Here is a 15,032-nt window from a genome sequence, read left to right on the forward strand (position 1 = left end):
AAATCCAAACACCCACAGGAGACCAATCACCTGTTGCATTCCACAGCAGCAGATAACCATTGTTTACTTTGGTTGCTGAAAACTGCAGCTTCTCACAAGGAAAAATCCTAAGAAAGGATTTTTCATGAAAGATGTCTGCGACATTCTGGTGCAGCTCTAAGCTTCCATTCTCGTTTGTGCGCTTTAGGCAATCCACTCGGAGTATGCCAAGCCCCCGTCACCAGCTGGCCGATGCTCTGGGTTTCCTGCAAATGTGAGCCCTGTGGATGCATTACAGGACTTGGTGATGAAGCCCTGAACTTTTCTATTTAAAGGTGCCATCCAGGTGGCCTCTGGCAGCTACCCAGGAGTTGTGGTGAGTCAGGGAAGTAGGGGGGAGGAGCGAGGGTCCACTCAGGTTTCAGCCGTGCCAAATCACCTCATCTCCTCTTAATCCAGGCATCCCTTGTGGCGACGGCCTCGGTCTCTGAGCGTGCCCGAAGCGTGCGGCCCGAGCAGCTGAGCGTTCTTAGGAGCACGGTGAGTAGCAGACTTGTGGGGTTTTGGCCGATGTGGTGCCACAATCAGGCATTGATGTTTGGTTTTCTTTAATACAGCTGTCGAAGAGACACCAGCCCGGTGCCAGCAGGACCTTCCCAGCTGACGAGGTGGCCTTTCTTTGCACCTGAGACCGGCATCCCCAGATGTCTGAGAGAGAAGTAGAGGGCTACGACCCCCAGGGGGGATGAAAGCAGGGTGCTGGTTTGGGAATTACTGGGATGGGTTTTTGAGTCTGCTTTGGAGGTGAGGAGTGTCCATGAAGTGGCCCCTTAGGCCCCATAAAAGCAAAATCTCACTTTTGATCCCAGTGCTGAGGTGAGCGGGGCAGAGCAGTCCCAGTGTGTATTGTGTCACTTGTCTTTTGTGTATTATGTGTTGTTGGATATCTCATGTCTTTTATCATAGCCCTTTGAGGGGCCTGTCAGAAACCTTGGCATCAGTCTTAGTATCTGTACTCTCAGCGTTCCTTGCCCTGGCACCGATGCCATGGAACTTTTAACTCGGCAGCTCAGACAGGTATCAGAATGGCAACTCTTTTTCGAAGCATCCGGTCAGATGTCTTTTCAGGTCTTGTTCTGAGCTGTATGGACAGCTGCACCCTGCAAGGTTCTGTTATGATGGATTAGGACTTGTAAGAATGTGGGGACAGGTAGAGGCTTCTGACCATAGGATTCTCGGGCATCCATCTTTGCAGTTCTTGGAATAAATAATTCAGTTAGCATCTTCTTCCTCCAGGGTTCTCTGAACTTCATCAGCCCGCCATCAGTTTCACCTCAGTCTTCTAATTTTGCGTCCTCTCGGTGCTCGCTGTCATTTTCCTTACCCAGAGATTTCTGTTCCTGTTGTGTCCCCGTTGTTTGTCCTGTCCTGTGTCACGGGTGTCTGCACACATTTGTGCTGGAGCTGCTCTGCCTTGCTGCATAGCCTGGTGCAATAGGAGAAGTCCCGGGGACTTGATGTTTGTAATGTGGGGTGTCGTTGGACTCTAGGTGGGATTTGTAGATGGGCACAAGATGTCTGGAGCTCTTAAGTTATCCTGCAGCTCTTTGATTTTTGTCCTTTCTTTCAGGTGCAGAAGGATGAAATCCAGGGCAGAGCCCCTCATCCCGGGTGAGGGGATTCCCCCGAGCAGGTCAGTCACTGTTTGTCTCTGTAGAGAGAGCATAAATGATGGCTGTTAGAGCAGTCTTCTTTGTCTCTCTTTTTAGGAAGTCAAGGCTGAGAGCAGCAGTCAAGGCCGAGTGGGCGAGGTGAGCATTGAGTAGTGTACAGAAGCAGTTGTTATTGCTGAGGTCTCAGTTTCTGGTGCAGCTCTAAGCATCTCCACTTTTTATTTTAGGTGGTCCACTTGCCATCTATCCTGGCCGGGCATGCCCATTCCAGGTGTGTGCAGCTTAAGGTATCAGTGTGGCATCCTTGTCAGATTTGGGAGGTTGTGTTTTCGCAGTGTCTCAGCATGCTTTTCTGCTTTGTTTCTTTGCAGGTGCTGTCGCTGCCCTAGGCACGCCAAGGAACAGAGGAGGGCAGGTGAGTCGGTGTTTAGGCAGGCTGACTCATAGGTGAGTGTTACACAGCAGCATGCTAAGTGTGTACCTATTCTTTTTGCAGGTATCTTCTGGGCACCCTCTGGAGTCAAATCAAGATTTGAGGTGAGCCGGGGCAGGGGTGCGGAGGAGCCCCGGGATTACTGTTTTTGACGGCAATAGTCACCTTTTCTGTTTTGTCTTAGGTACCCTGAGGAGCCTCGTAGCCAAAGCTTGGAAACGACAGCACCGAGGCACACACGGAGCACGTTTCAACATCCACGTCCGACCGAGGATGGATTTTGTCCGCTCCTCTTCCAAAAGCTAAGTGTCGGGGCCAGCAGTTTGGAGAAGGGGAAAAACCTTTACTATCACAGAGGGCAATTTGATGTCAGCTTAGCAGAGAGGTCTGTAGTGGGACCGGCTCTCTGGAAGAAAAGGGAGAGGGTTTCTCCTCAGCCTGACCAGAGCCTTTGCCGGGCAGGGCAGTTCCGACCCATTTCAGGATTCTCGTGAACTTTGCGTTGTCCGCCTTCCTCGGCCCGACGTCGTCACGGATCTTTCCCCCGAGGAGCTCGCCTTCACGTCCGGAGCTATAGCCACGGTCACCTGGCCGTTGGCTTCCTTCTCTAGGCTTGCTGAGCCTCTCGAGCATCCTCTTAACTGCTGTGGCACTAACTTCTTTTAACGAGTTACGTTTCATCATCACGTGCTATCGTCATAGGGCTTCCTCTCCTTTGGCATCATCAGCCTCTGGCACATCTTGCGCTAGGCATCTCGGGTGCCTAAGGGGACAGTGCCAGGCAGTTGCCACTTGTCTCTGTGTTATGTTGTCCGTGTCTATGTTGTCCGTGTCTGTGTCCGTTGTCTTCCACGTCATAGGCCTTTGTTACGTCGCGATGCTTTATCAGCACTATTCTGTGCCATATAGGCTGTATTCTACTCACGTTCCTTTCTGGATATCCCTTATTCTGGCATCTTTACATTTTTACTCTTTGAGACAGGAATGTCTCAAACGGACAAGATGTTCTCATCCATCTTCCTTCTCACTACCAGCTTTGGTAGTGCCTTTTTTTCCATGCCATTCTCTTGGACTGCTAGAGGGAGTGTCTTGCACCCTCCTCATGAGACCGCAGTACTTCTATAGGTTCCATCTTCTGAAGGGTATAGGACTCAAGAATTCATCTTCCAGCGAGTTATCTCAAGTCCTGGCTTATATTGTGTGTACCTGTGCTGGCTTATACTGTATGTACCTACCCTCTATGTACACTTGCACTGTATGCATCGACTTACATTGTTGTGTGTACTTATATTGTACCACTTATGGTTGGAGCTGCCCTGCCTGGGCACGTAGTCACAGTTAGGTAGAAGAGTTATAAAAACTTTACTGTTCATCTGTCTTTTATGAGATTTTGGGTAGAAAACTTATTGGTTCAGAGTGGAGACAAGTCCTAGCTGTCAGATAGCCACTCGTTGACCGCTTCCTGTCGTCTCACAGGTCCCCAAGGCTACCGATTTCCCCAGAACCTACCAACTGACGTCAAGGAGCGCAGCCAGAAGATGTGTCGCAGCACGTTCTTCAGCGTCTCGAGTAAGGGCCGCAGCGAGTGTGTAAGTGGGAAGAGCGTGTATGAGAGCACATGTCTGTGTCTGTCTGCGTCTGCTCGTCTCTGCATGTGTCAGCGCATGCCGACTGGATTACTGGATTTAACCTTGTGTGTGTGACTTTTGCTTTTCAAGTTTTTCAACTCATTTTCAAATTTAGAATAAAAAATCCCCAGCTGGGTTCCCCCCCCCCCCGGCTGTTTTTTTTTTCCTCGGTCCTGGACGGTCTGTGAGGTGACGTTCATCACCAGAGTTTGGGCGCGGACTGTCCAGGGACCGGGGTTTTTGTCAAGCAGGAGGATTTTTTTGAGGCTCCCGGGAACCACGTTCCCGAGGACCAATGATTGCTGGGGTGTAATTTAGCAGTTGTGATGAGAGGGATGGTGACTTTGTGTGTCATCTGAAGGGGGTGTTAATGGTAGATGAGTGGTGTTTTCTGTGTGCTTTTGTTGATTTGGGTTTCCTATAACAGTAAATCTACATGTAATGAAAATAGAAAAAGGTTATCATCTTGTGTTAATATGTGTGTTGTGTTGTATTGCTCTGTATTGCAGGGTGAGCACAGGGTGAACTCTCTCCTCCTTGCTGTGACACCTGAGCTGGCAGGGATGACACAGTGACCTCGGCCGGCCGATGCTGCCTGTGCCATCACCTGGCACTGACGTGTTTGATGAAAATCCTTTTGCAGGGATTTTTCTCCTGAGAAGCCTCAGAACAGAAATGGAACCAATAACGATCTGCTGGCTGTGGAGTGTGGGCTGGAGATGGTTTAGCAACAGGGGCATCTTGGATTGGTCTCCTGTGCAGTGTCTACTTGATGACCAATCATGGTCCAGCTGCGTCGGGGCTGTGAGCAGTCCCAGGTTTTTATTATTCATTCCTTTCCAGCTTTCTGATGTCTCCTTGCTCTTTTAGTATAGTTCTACTGTCTCATTTTCTTTTAATATAATAGAGATCATAAAATAATATTTCAGCCTTCTGAAAGGTGGAGTCAAGATTCTCGTCTCTTCCCTCGTCCTGGGGACCCTCAAACACCGCCACAATCAGCAGCCGAGCAGGTTTGTGCGAGCCTCTCAGTAACCCTCAGCCGGTCCCGAGTCGGCAGACACCGGGGGGCAGCCCTGACACGGCCGAGAGCGGGGAGACACTCTCTGTGCCCCGAGGGTGCTGAGGGCACCTGGGCTGGCAGGAGACACTCTCTGTGTTTGCCCCGAGGGTGCTGAGGGCACCTGGGCTGGGCCCCTGTGCAGCACAAGAGACACCAGAGACATGGGTAGATGATAAAGGGCTGACTCTTAGCAGGGGTTAATCCAAGGTTTTATTAGGAGTCCCAAAGGAGCTCCTGCACCTCAGGGGCCTCCTGCCAAGAGCCCCAGGGAGATGTGCCAAGGTTACATTTAAAGGGAGGTGGAAACCGAAAGTAGATAACATTTTACCAACCAATAAGTGACCCTAAGGGATGGATGCTGGGGCATAGACATACAGGACAGCGTATGGGGCAAGGCTCGGGGGGCTGACCCCTGGCCTCTGGCTAAACACTGGACGACTTGGACTGAAACTTCTGCATGGAGGGGATGGGAGGCTGAGTCATTGACAGAGAGCCAGGGTGGGGGTTTGGGTATGATCTCATCCCGGGAGAGGGATAACACAGGTAGAAGGAGAGGGGTACAGTTTGGGATAAACCATTTGGGAAAAATATGGGGATATAAAACAAAATGACTTCAAAGTATTATAAAGTATAAAAATGCACTACAGCAGGTTTGGGCAGCACCAAATAAAATGTAATAAAATGCTTTAAAAATAGAAAAATTAAAAATAAAAATTTAATCAAAAATATAACTAGAAAAATAAATGTTTTAAAAATTGAAAAATAAAAATAAAATTAAAAAATAAAATTAAAGCTCTAAAAGTAGAAAAATTTTTTAAAAAATAAAAATAAAAAATAAATGCTTTAAAAATAGAAAAATTAAAAATTAAATAAAAAATAAAATTTAAAAAATAAAATAAAAAGCTTTTGAAATAGAAAAATTAAAAATAATAAGTAAATAAAAAATAGAATTAGAAAAATAAAATAAAAGCTTGAAAAATTAAAAATAAACATTAAGGAAAAAATAAAATTAAAAAAAAAATTAAAATAGATGAAAAACAAAATAAAAACCGTAAAGTGCTGTAAAGTACCATAAAAGTTCCATAAAGGGTAATGTCATAAAGCACGACTGTCGCAAAAGGTGTCGTAAAGCGCGACTGTCGTAAAACTGGCGTAAAGCGCGGTTGTCGAGCTTTATGGCACTACCTTTTATGGAACTTTAACGGTACTTTACAGCACTTTACGGATTTTATTTTGTTTTTCATTATTTTTTAATTAATTTTATTTTTTAATTTTATTTTTATTTAATTTTTATTTTTTATTTTTCTACTTTTACAGCTTTTTTATTTTTTAATTTTATTTTTATTTAATTTTTAGTTTTGATTTTTTTATTTTTAAAGCATTTATTTTATTTTTTTTAATTTAATTTTTATTTTTGATTTCTGTATTTTTAAAGCTTTTTATTTTTTAAATTTTATTTTTATCTTTAATTTTTAGTTTTAATTTTTCTATTTTTAAAGCATTTAATTTTGTTTTGTTTTAGTTTTGATTTTTTTATTTTTAAAGCATTTATTTTATTTTTTATTTTTTATTTAATTTTTATTTTTGATTTTTCTATTTTTAAAGCTTTTTATTTTTTTAATTTTATTTTTTATTTAATTTTTACTTTTAATTTTTCTATTTTTAAAGCATTTATTTTATTTTTTGATTTTTTTTTAATTTTTATTTTTGATTTTTCTATTTTTAAAGCTTTGTATTTTTTTAATTTTATTTTTTATTTAATTTTTACTTTTAATTTTTCTATTTTTAAAGCATTTATTTTATTTTTTGATTTTTTTTTAATTTTTATTTTTGATTTTTCTATTTTTAAAGCTTTGTATTTTTTTAATTTTTTTTTTATTTAATTTTTAGTTTTGGTTTTTCTATTTTTAAAGCTTTTTATTTTTTTAATTTTATTTTTTATTTAATTTTTATTTTTGATTTTTCCATTTTTAAAGCATTTTTTTATTATTTAATTTTTATTTTTGATTTTTCCATTTTTAAAGAATTTTTAAAAATTTTTTATTTAATTTTTTTTTTAATTTTTCTATGTATAAAGCTTTTTATTTTATTTTATTTGGTGCTGTCCAGACCAACTCAAGCTGGTGATTGTGGTGGTGTTTGAGGGCCTTGCAGTTACCCCGATTAATAGGTAAGAGATGATGTTTGGAGGCCACAGTGTTACAGGTAGGGGTTAAACAGTTTTTTACGGTCTTTCAGGTGATTTTTCAGGGATTTTTAAGGATATTTTAAGGTGTTTTTTTCAGGAGTTTTTAGGAATTCTCTGGAAATGTTTAGGATACCTTTAGGGCTTTTTCAGGGCTTTAAAAATAATTTTTAGGGTGTTTTAATGACTGTCTTACCGGGGCGCCCCAGCCACCCAAGCCACCCCGTGCCGGCGCTGCGGCGCTCCACCTCAGCCTCCCGTCAGCGCCGCCCGTGGTCGCTTCCCCTCTCCTGCCGCCGCCGCTGCATGGCGGGCCGAGCTGCGCCTTCCCCACCGCACCCTCCCGCTTCAGAGCTTCTGGATGGTGTGGCTCCGCTGCCTCCTGCAACCATGGGCGTCCCAACGTTTCCTTCCACGGCTGCAGCCGCAGCCCCGTTCCCGTTCCCGCAGCTCCACCGCCTCCCACACCCCCCGGCCCGCCCGCCGCCATGATGACTGCCTGCGCTGCAATAGTGACGGAACCCATGCATGCGCAGTTGCTACAACCCCAGCACCAATGATATCACTCCGCGCCGACTCATCGAACCACAGCGCTGCTTCAGGGATCAGCTGCACGCATGCGCAGTTCTATCTCCACGGCCCCGCTGCCACCCCCCACTGCTTTTGCCGCAGCTTTGGCACAGCCCGGTCCTGGTTCCGAGCCGCTGCGTGCCGCTGTCCGGCCACAGCCGGCATCCCTGTGCCCTGTCACACCACTTCTGCCGCCACTGTGTCTATACACGGCACCACAGCAGGTGAAAACTGCAGCGCCTTGCATGTATCCTTCTGCGTCTCTCCTTCTGCCGGGCACCGAGAGATCCCTCTGCAGTGCCGCGCGTAACTGTGCACAACCGATACCTGATGTGCCTCCGTGCTTTCGCCTTCCACACTCCTAGCACCCAGTGGGACTACTTTGTGTCACGATTCGTCTGCACAGCCACATCCATGCACACAAACCGTGCGACGAGGAGGAGGAGGAGGAGGAGGCTGGAATAAGACAGCTGCTTTAATAAATACAGGACAGACAGAGAATTATTTTGCCCCTGCAAATGCCAACCCTTTGATCCCAACACAAAAGAATTTTGAAAAAGAACTGTTCCCAAATAGCACCAGAGTCCCCTCAGTCTTTGGGACAGATTTCTCGACCCAAAATTAGACAGTAAACCCTGAAAATTCGCCAGCATTAATGCCAAAATTAGAAAACTCACAAAAATCTTTTGATAATTTTCAACTAACAGATTGGTGTGAAAAATGCCAATCACTTGCTTTTAAAATTTTGAAAGTTTAATAGTAATAAAATGGTTATAAAAACAGTAATACAATTAGAGTAATAATAATTTGGCCAAGTTGAATTAGGACAATATGAGACAACAAAAACAAAGAGTTACGGACGTCCGGGTACCTTTTTCTGGGCAGCATGAGCCCGAAAAAGGACCCCCGTTAACAAAGGATTAACCTTTAAAAGCAATAGCCTGTTGCATAGTCATACACTTCATACATGGTGCATAAATTCCATTCAAATACAGGATTCTGTCTGGTCATCATCCACTTCTTCCTTCTAATCCTAACGGTGCCTTGGAGGCAGGAAGAAGTTCGTTTCTTCTGATAAGAGGGCAATAAATTCTTTTTCTCTGAAAGATTTAGGTGTCCTGTGGCTGCTATCTTGCTGCAAGTCCTTTCTTTAAAAAAAGTATCTTACATAGCATCGTTTCTATTTTAACAGTTTTTGTAACCTAAAACTATATTTAACACACTACTTAAGAGAGTTAATACAGCATTACTTTCTAACACAACACATATAATATTCATTTTAATATTTCCAAAAAGCCAATCATAAAATACATGCATTTTTCACAATCCCCACTCTTATTCTTTGTAAATCCTTTGGCTTGAGCAATATTTCTTATCTACTTGCATCTTCTGGACTATGCGGGCAAAATAAAACAGGGGATTACACAAGGAAGAAATATAAAAATAGTTGCAACACATAAAATGAAAGACCTTAATTTCTTCTATTACATTACCCTACCAGCTAGGTTTTAACATTGTTATCTAATTTTTGGACCGGTACCTGGATTATTATATGCATATATATTTTTTTCTTCTTTGACTTCTTTTGCTTTTTCTAGAATGACTTTTCTGTGGTCATCAATTTTCAACAATTTGATATATTAAACTTTCCACAAACATCCCTTTCTTTGGCCAATAAATAGTCTAAAGCCAACCTATTCTGATACCCTACAGTTTTTGTTTGGCTTAGCTGACTTGATATTAACTCCAATGCCTGGGCAGCTCCATTTGCTATCATTTCTATAACTGCTTGGAGTCTTGTAATACGACTCAATAGATAATTTGGGGTCAATACAGAGTTAAGTTGCTGTGCTGGTTTTACCTTTTTGTTTATTATTTGTTTTTTTACCAAATCTCGAACCGTATCTTCAAGATTAAATGTAAAACAAATCCATCTCTCTCCTTTTGGATATTCAATTCCAAATCTATTACCACTTTTTCCTAAGTTTCTTGTAATCCAATAATTTACTCCATTTTGCCTACAGGTTCTTAATTTGGATGGGTTATAACAGTGGCTGTTGACATAGGTGTGTGTAATTAAAGAGGAACTTTGGTATCTTTCCACGTGATGCTTTCTGCAGCATTTGTGACACAATCTTCTGGTATCCCGAAAGGGAAAAGAGAACAAATGAGTGCCAGAAGCAGGAATAACAGAGGTCCAGTATGGCTTATACTCCCATCTCCCAGGCCTGTGAGGTTGCAACCCACAGCAGGTGTGTTTGATCTTCTCGGTGGCAAAATACAGAGGCCAATCTGGTCTTGCCCTCTATTTCCTTGTCACTTTCTCTTAACTAATTTCCAGGCAAATTGGTTTCGACACCCTTTAACTGTGGTCTCTTACCATTCTTGAGGTATCTCTCATTCAACAGGCAGTAATAATTCCCATCCACAAAGCTAAGTTATTACTTTAACACTTTTTGCAATAAGAGCATAAATGTTGTGAACTACAATACTAATTATTCTCACAATTCAAGCATTTACTTATAACCCAGCTAGCATGTCCAGTATTGGAATGAATCAAATAAAGTTTACTGATGGAAATGGTAATTCCCCTTCTCCCTGTACAATTCTCAGGCTAAGGTCGGAACACAAAAACAGTCTTGATCCTTCTATCTGGAGTATTCCTCCCCTAAGGAGATGTTTTATTCAGGCCGTGCTTGAAACCAGTGGTATAAGCATTGTCTTACTTCTGAATTCAGTGTTATTCTTTGTACATTTCTTGGATCATTTTGCTTTTTCCAAACTATTACCGCTCAGTCCCTATTGGAAAGTCAGTTTGGTATCACCCGGTTTAAATGTGATAGTCCATTGATTCTGCTGGCATGAATTCACCCTTTTTCCGTGATTCTGATTGTTGCTTCGGTAGTACCTGGATAGGACTTCTTAATAGCATAGTAATAAAAGTAAGATAATACTGCATTAACTTTTACCATTCACTTTTCTTCCAAACTTTCTGGGTTTAGCTAAAAGCTTTTTCCACAGCAGCCTCTTCTTCTTCTATCCAGCTGTGCTAATAGCTGCAGAGGCAAATTCTTCTTTTTGTGAGTTACAGTTAGTTAAATAAGAAAAGCTAGACCAATTTTAACACTAGATGTATCACATCTATTGCTTTTTACTTTTTGGGCAGCATTTAATTGTTTTAGCCTTACAAACCCATTCTTCAGGAAAAAAAACCAAAAACCAAAAAACTTCTTTTTAACAGCAAACAAAACATACAAAAGAAAAGACCAAAAATCTTCTTACTTAAGAAAAACAAACCACTTTGTGAGGTTTGGAGAGTCAGCAATCTCTGCTTTGATTTTATCTTTTAGTGCTAGCCCCCTCCCGCTCTTTTCACGGCCTTGCTGTCAATGCCGTGCTGCCACTTGGCTGCAGGGCCGGAGCAGGGGAGAACAGCCACGGGCATGGGGACCCTGGGGGCAGCCTTGGGTCCCTTTTGCCCTCTCTCTCTCTCCTTCTCTCTCTTTCTCTTTCCTTCTCTCTCTCGGCCCACTTACTGGGGCCGACACTGCCATCCTCGACTCGGGACCCCGGCAGTCTGGGAGCCCCCCTGGCAGTTCCGCCATGGAGCCAGCCCGCTCCTGCCTGGCAAACCCGTGTGTCCCCTGCTGCCAGCACCGCCGCCGGGTCACCTCCATGGATCGGTGCCTGCCGCAGCCTCCGAGACCCTGCCGCTCGTAGGGAGCGGTCAGACACCTCCCAACCTTGACAACCCCAAACTTGGCGTCCCCAGGTGCTCCTGACATTCTTTTCCTTTCTCTAGTCAACTTATCCTCTTTTCCCTTCAAGGAGGGCCTGTTCTGCTAAACCCTTTCTGGACCTCAGTTCAGCATTGAATAACCTCCTAACAATTGTGTGTTAAGACACTTCCCTGCCTTTCATGCAAAAACCCCACATTCACACTTCTGCTCTCTTCTAGCACCAAAATGTCATCACTTCACATTCTAACATCTCAGAGTTTGCTAACCACCTCCCTACTTCAACTTCTCTTTCTTCTCTTCTTACCTGTTGGTTTTTTTTTTTTTTTTTTTTAATTCAACTGACCTCAGATGGTACGAGGTGAACCTAACTAAATTACTTCCAAAAGTAGGCTTACAACTTTCTTTTACTAGGATTGCAGTAGCTGTTAAATACCTACTGGCTAGCTGTGGCTTACTAACATCTTTGATATATAAGCTACTAGATACTTTTTTACTCTTCCTTACTCTTGAATTAAAATTTTATGAGCTACTCCATTTTCTGTATTTATGTATAAATGATAAAGGATTTTTCTAACAAAGGTAAGCTTAAAGCTGGTACTTAGGCTAGTTTTAACTTAAGTCTTTTAATTTAACAATATCTTCTTTGGTCTGTTTTATATCATCTCCTTCTGTCAATTTTTTTCATACACGCATTTTGCTACTTGTGCGTACCCCTCAATCTATAATCTATAATATTTCAATAATCTAGGTAATTTTCTGATCTCTCTCTTTGAAGAGGGAGGGAGAATGAATAAAATTCTTGCAATTTTCTCATGGTTGGTTTTCTAGCTACTTTTATTTATTAAGTGTCTAAGATATTTTACCACTGGGTAGTGAGTCTGAGTTCTTTTATTAACCTCCCTTTAATCTTATACTAGTCTATAACTGCCATCAGACTTTACTGGGGGGAAAGGGATATTATGAGGAAACATACAAGGTTCTAATGCCCCATCCTTTATTAGTCCTTCTATGACTGGCTTCAAATCTTCCCGTCCTTCTAAAGATACAGGATACTGACGTACATGTATGGGACAATCTCGTCTCTCAATTGTAACCCTTATGGCGTCAATATTTAATCCTCCCCTATTTCCTTCTCCAGCTCAAACTTCTTTGTTGATTTTTTTTTCTTCATCCTCTTGGCCTAATTTTAAAACTCTAGCTGTCATTTTCCCATTTTCTGATATAACTCCTATTCTTAATTGCACTTGTAAGACTCTTCCCAATAAATTGCTACCTGCCCCTGGGACCAATAAGACATCTCCCATCCAAATTCTAGTTTCTTCCCTCAATTACTACATCTTTAATGACCAGAAATGTAAAACTTTCTCTTTTTGCCCCTGTTACTTTCACTATATGTTTGCTCACACTATAACTTTTTGGAATATTTAACAGGCAGGTTCTCTCTGCCCCTGTGTCTATTACAAATTCCAGTTCTTCTTCTTGGGGACCCACTTTTAAAGTTATCACAGGCTCCAGATGGTATTTGTCCCCCCCAAAAAATTAGAGCTTATGACCTCCCTATTCCTCCTCTGTGCCCATCTCTTTAAAGATTTTCAGATCTTCTGCTTACTTAGGACCATTTTCCTATTTCTCTTAAGTTTGTTTATCTATTTAGCTGAAGTTTCTTCTTTCCCTTCTAAAAGCTGTCCCTTAAAAACTTTTTTTTTCCTGCATTTCGCCTTTGATATGCTGTCTCATTTATTCCTTTGATTATGTAATTACGATAATTATTCACGTGTTTACTCCCCTCCTTATTATTTTTACCCCACTCAGGAGGTACAGTTGGCATTTTTTCTTCTCTGGGGGTCCCCACAGATTATCTTTTTTCCTAAGCTTTTATTTCAGCTGCTCTGATTGCCTTTCTTCCTGAGAAAAATATTATTTTCATTACAGACCTCATCTCTTCTCAAATATAAATGTTTGGACCTAAAAATTGGTCTAATTGTTCAGCTATGCCTATGGGATCCTCCAAATATCCCTTTTATTTATTTCTTAAAATTTCAGACCTCAGACGAAGTCAAAGGAGCATTCACAAACCCTGGTCCGCCCCCTCCTATGGGAACCTCTTTTAATGGAAATAGACCAATCCCTTTATCCCATTCTTTTTGGATTTTTATCTTCTATAGCTTTTCTCCCGTATTTTTAGGATGAATCAGGAGAGGGCTTTCTTTTACCTGAACTTCTAGTGTTTCGATAAGGTGATTCCTTTAGAGAGTTCCGCTGAGCAGCCGGAGCTGTGGTTACCAAGGGAACGGAGCTCAGGGCAGGACGGGGGAACTCGGCACAGCTCAGGGTCTCGGTCCTCCAAAGGCGGGGTCTGCAGCCGGGATCGTCCCAGGGGCTGTTCCGGTGCAGACCGAGCTGCAGCGTGGATCGGCCCCACATGGCTCACGGCGGCTGATTCGGCAGAGACAAAACCGGCGACGGACCCCGGCTGCAGCGGCGGGAGCCGAGCAGAGTCAGGGCAGCCGGGGATGGGACAGACGGGACCCCCCCTCGGTGCGATCAGCGCGGTACCCACGGTGCACACGGCAGGAGGGACCCCCCGCCCCTTGCGCCGGCACGGCCAGCGGAGCGGCCGCGGGCCAGGCGGCCGGGACCGGGACAGACAGACCGGGACAGACGGACTGTGCCGGAGCCGACACAGAGGCTGGGGCAGCCGCGAACGAGTGGGGGAACAAACGGGAATGGATGAGGTAATATTTCTATAAGCAAGATTGAAATGAAAGCGAGCTTTGAGATCCCTCAGTTACTGAACAACAGGAAAACAACGGTGTGGCCAGCTGAAGGTAATCCCCTTTGATGAAACAACACCTTCTGCCTGCAGACAGCTCCAAGGGGCCGAGCAGACCCTACTAGCTTGGCAGAAGGGGTCCAAAGAGGAGCTTTTAGGGTTTAAAATGTAACACAGTATGGTAATGTAGTGATTCTTATAGGCCGTATGGAAATGCTATAGCATTTGTGTATTGTACTAGATTGGTTAGTGAGAAGTAGAATATTCAACACAGAAGATGATTTATTATATTGTAATGGGAACTTCACTCTCTTGACCTTTTACTCACTTACCCCTTTTTACTCTTATGCTTTTGCTCTCTTACCTTTTTACGCTCTTACCCTCTCATCGTCTCAACCCCTCTCTTCTCTCAGGCCTGCTCTGAGCTGTGGCTGGCAGCTCCCAGCAGGCCCCTGCACCCAGGCCCTTTGCAATAAACCCCAAGTTCCAAAAGGCCCCTGCCCCCGGGCCCTTTGCAATAAACCCCAAGTTCCACGACCCGGCTTCAGAGATCACTCGTCCCGACCGTGCTACCCCCGATGCTCCTACAGGTAGAAACTCACTCACTAGTAAGGAAAAATCTTTCCAAAGCATTTTTTTCTATTTTTATCCTCCGAGTATTCCAACTTCTTTTGCTAAATTTCTACAGATTGGAGTTCAAATTACCATTTCTGACCAGTGCAGAGACAAATGATGAAACATTCCTGAGTTATTCTTACTCTTCAACTTATGGAAGTAGCCAGCACTCAATTTGCATGATCTAACCAAAGTAGCCATTTCACAGAAAAGCACTTTCTATAGCAATATTGAAAAACTATAGATTGAGGTAAAACCATCAAGTTTCTGCCCTCACTGCTGCAAAGTCACATGTTTGAAGACCATCCCACTGAATTTTCTAAAGATGTGTGAATGTGTCATCTGGACCACAGGAGATAAAGCAGGGTTAAAA

General features: G+C 43.1%; 1 long non-coding RNA gene across 3 annotated transcripts; it reads left to right on the forward strand.

Annotated features, from left to right (window-relative positions):
* The first annotated feature begins 3,478 nt into the window (after positions 1-3,478).
* On the forward strand, positions 3,479-8,637 carry LOC129134063 (uncharacterized). 3 transcript variants are annotated; one of them, XR_013180648.1, is made up of 4 exons: positions 3,479-3,654; positions 4,223-4,531; positions 4,643-4,726; positions 7,171-8,637. It is a non-coding gene; the product is annotated as an uncharacterized LOC129134063 (long non-coding RNA). The 3 variants fall into 3 exon arrangements; XR_013180647.1 differs by having other exon boundaries at positions 4,357-4,531; XR_013180649.1 differs by having other exon boundaries at positions 4,357-4,531; positions 7,386-8,637.
* The last annotated feature ends 6,395 nt before the right edge of the window (positions 8,638-15,032 follow it).

The sequence above is a fragment of the Agelaius phoeniceus genome, unplaced genomic scaffold (assembly GCF_051311805.1).
Source record: "Agelaius phoeniceus isolate bAgePho1 unplaced genomic scaffold, bAgePho1.hap1 Scaffold_305, whole genome shotgun sequence".
NCBI classification, from domain to species: Eukaryota; Metazoa; Chordata; class Aves; order Passeriformes; family Icteridae; genus Agelaius; species Agelaius phoeniceus.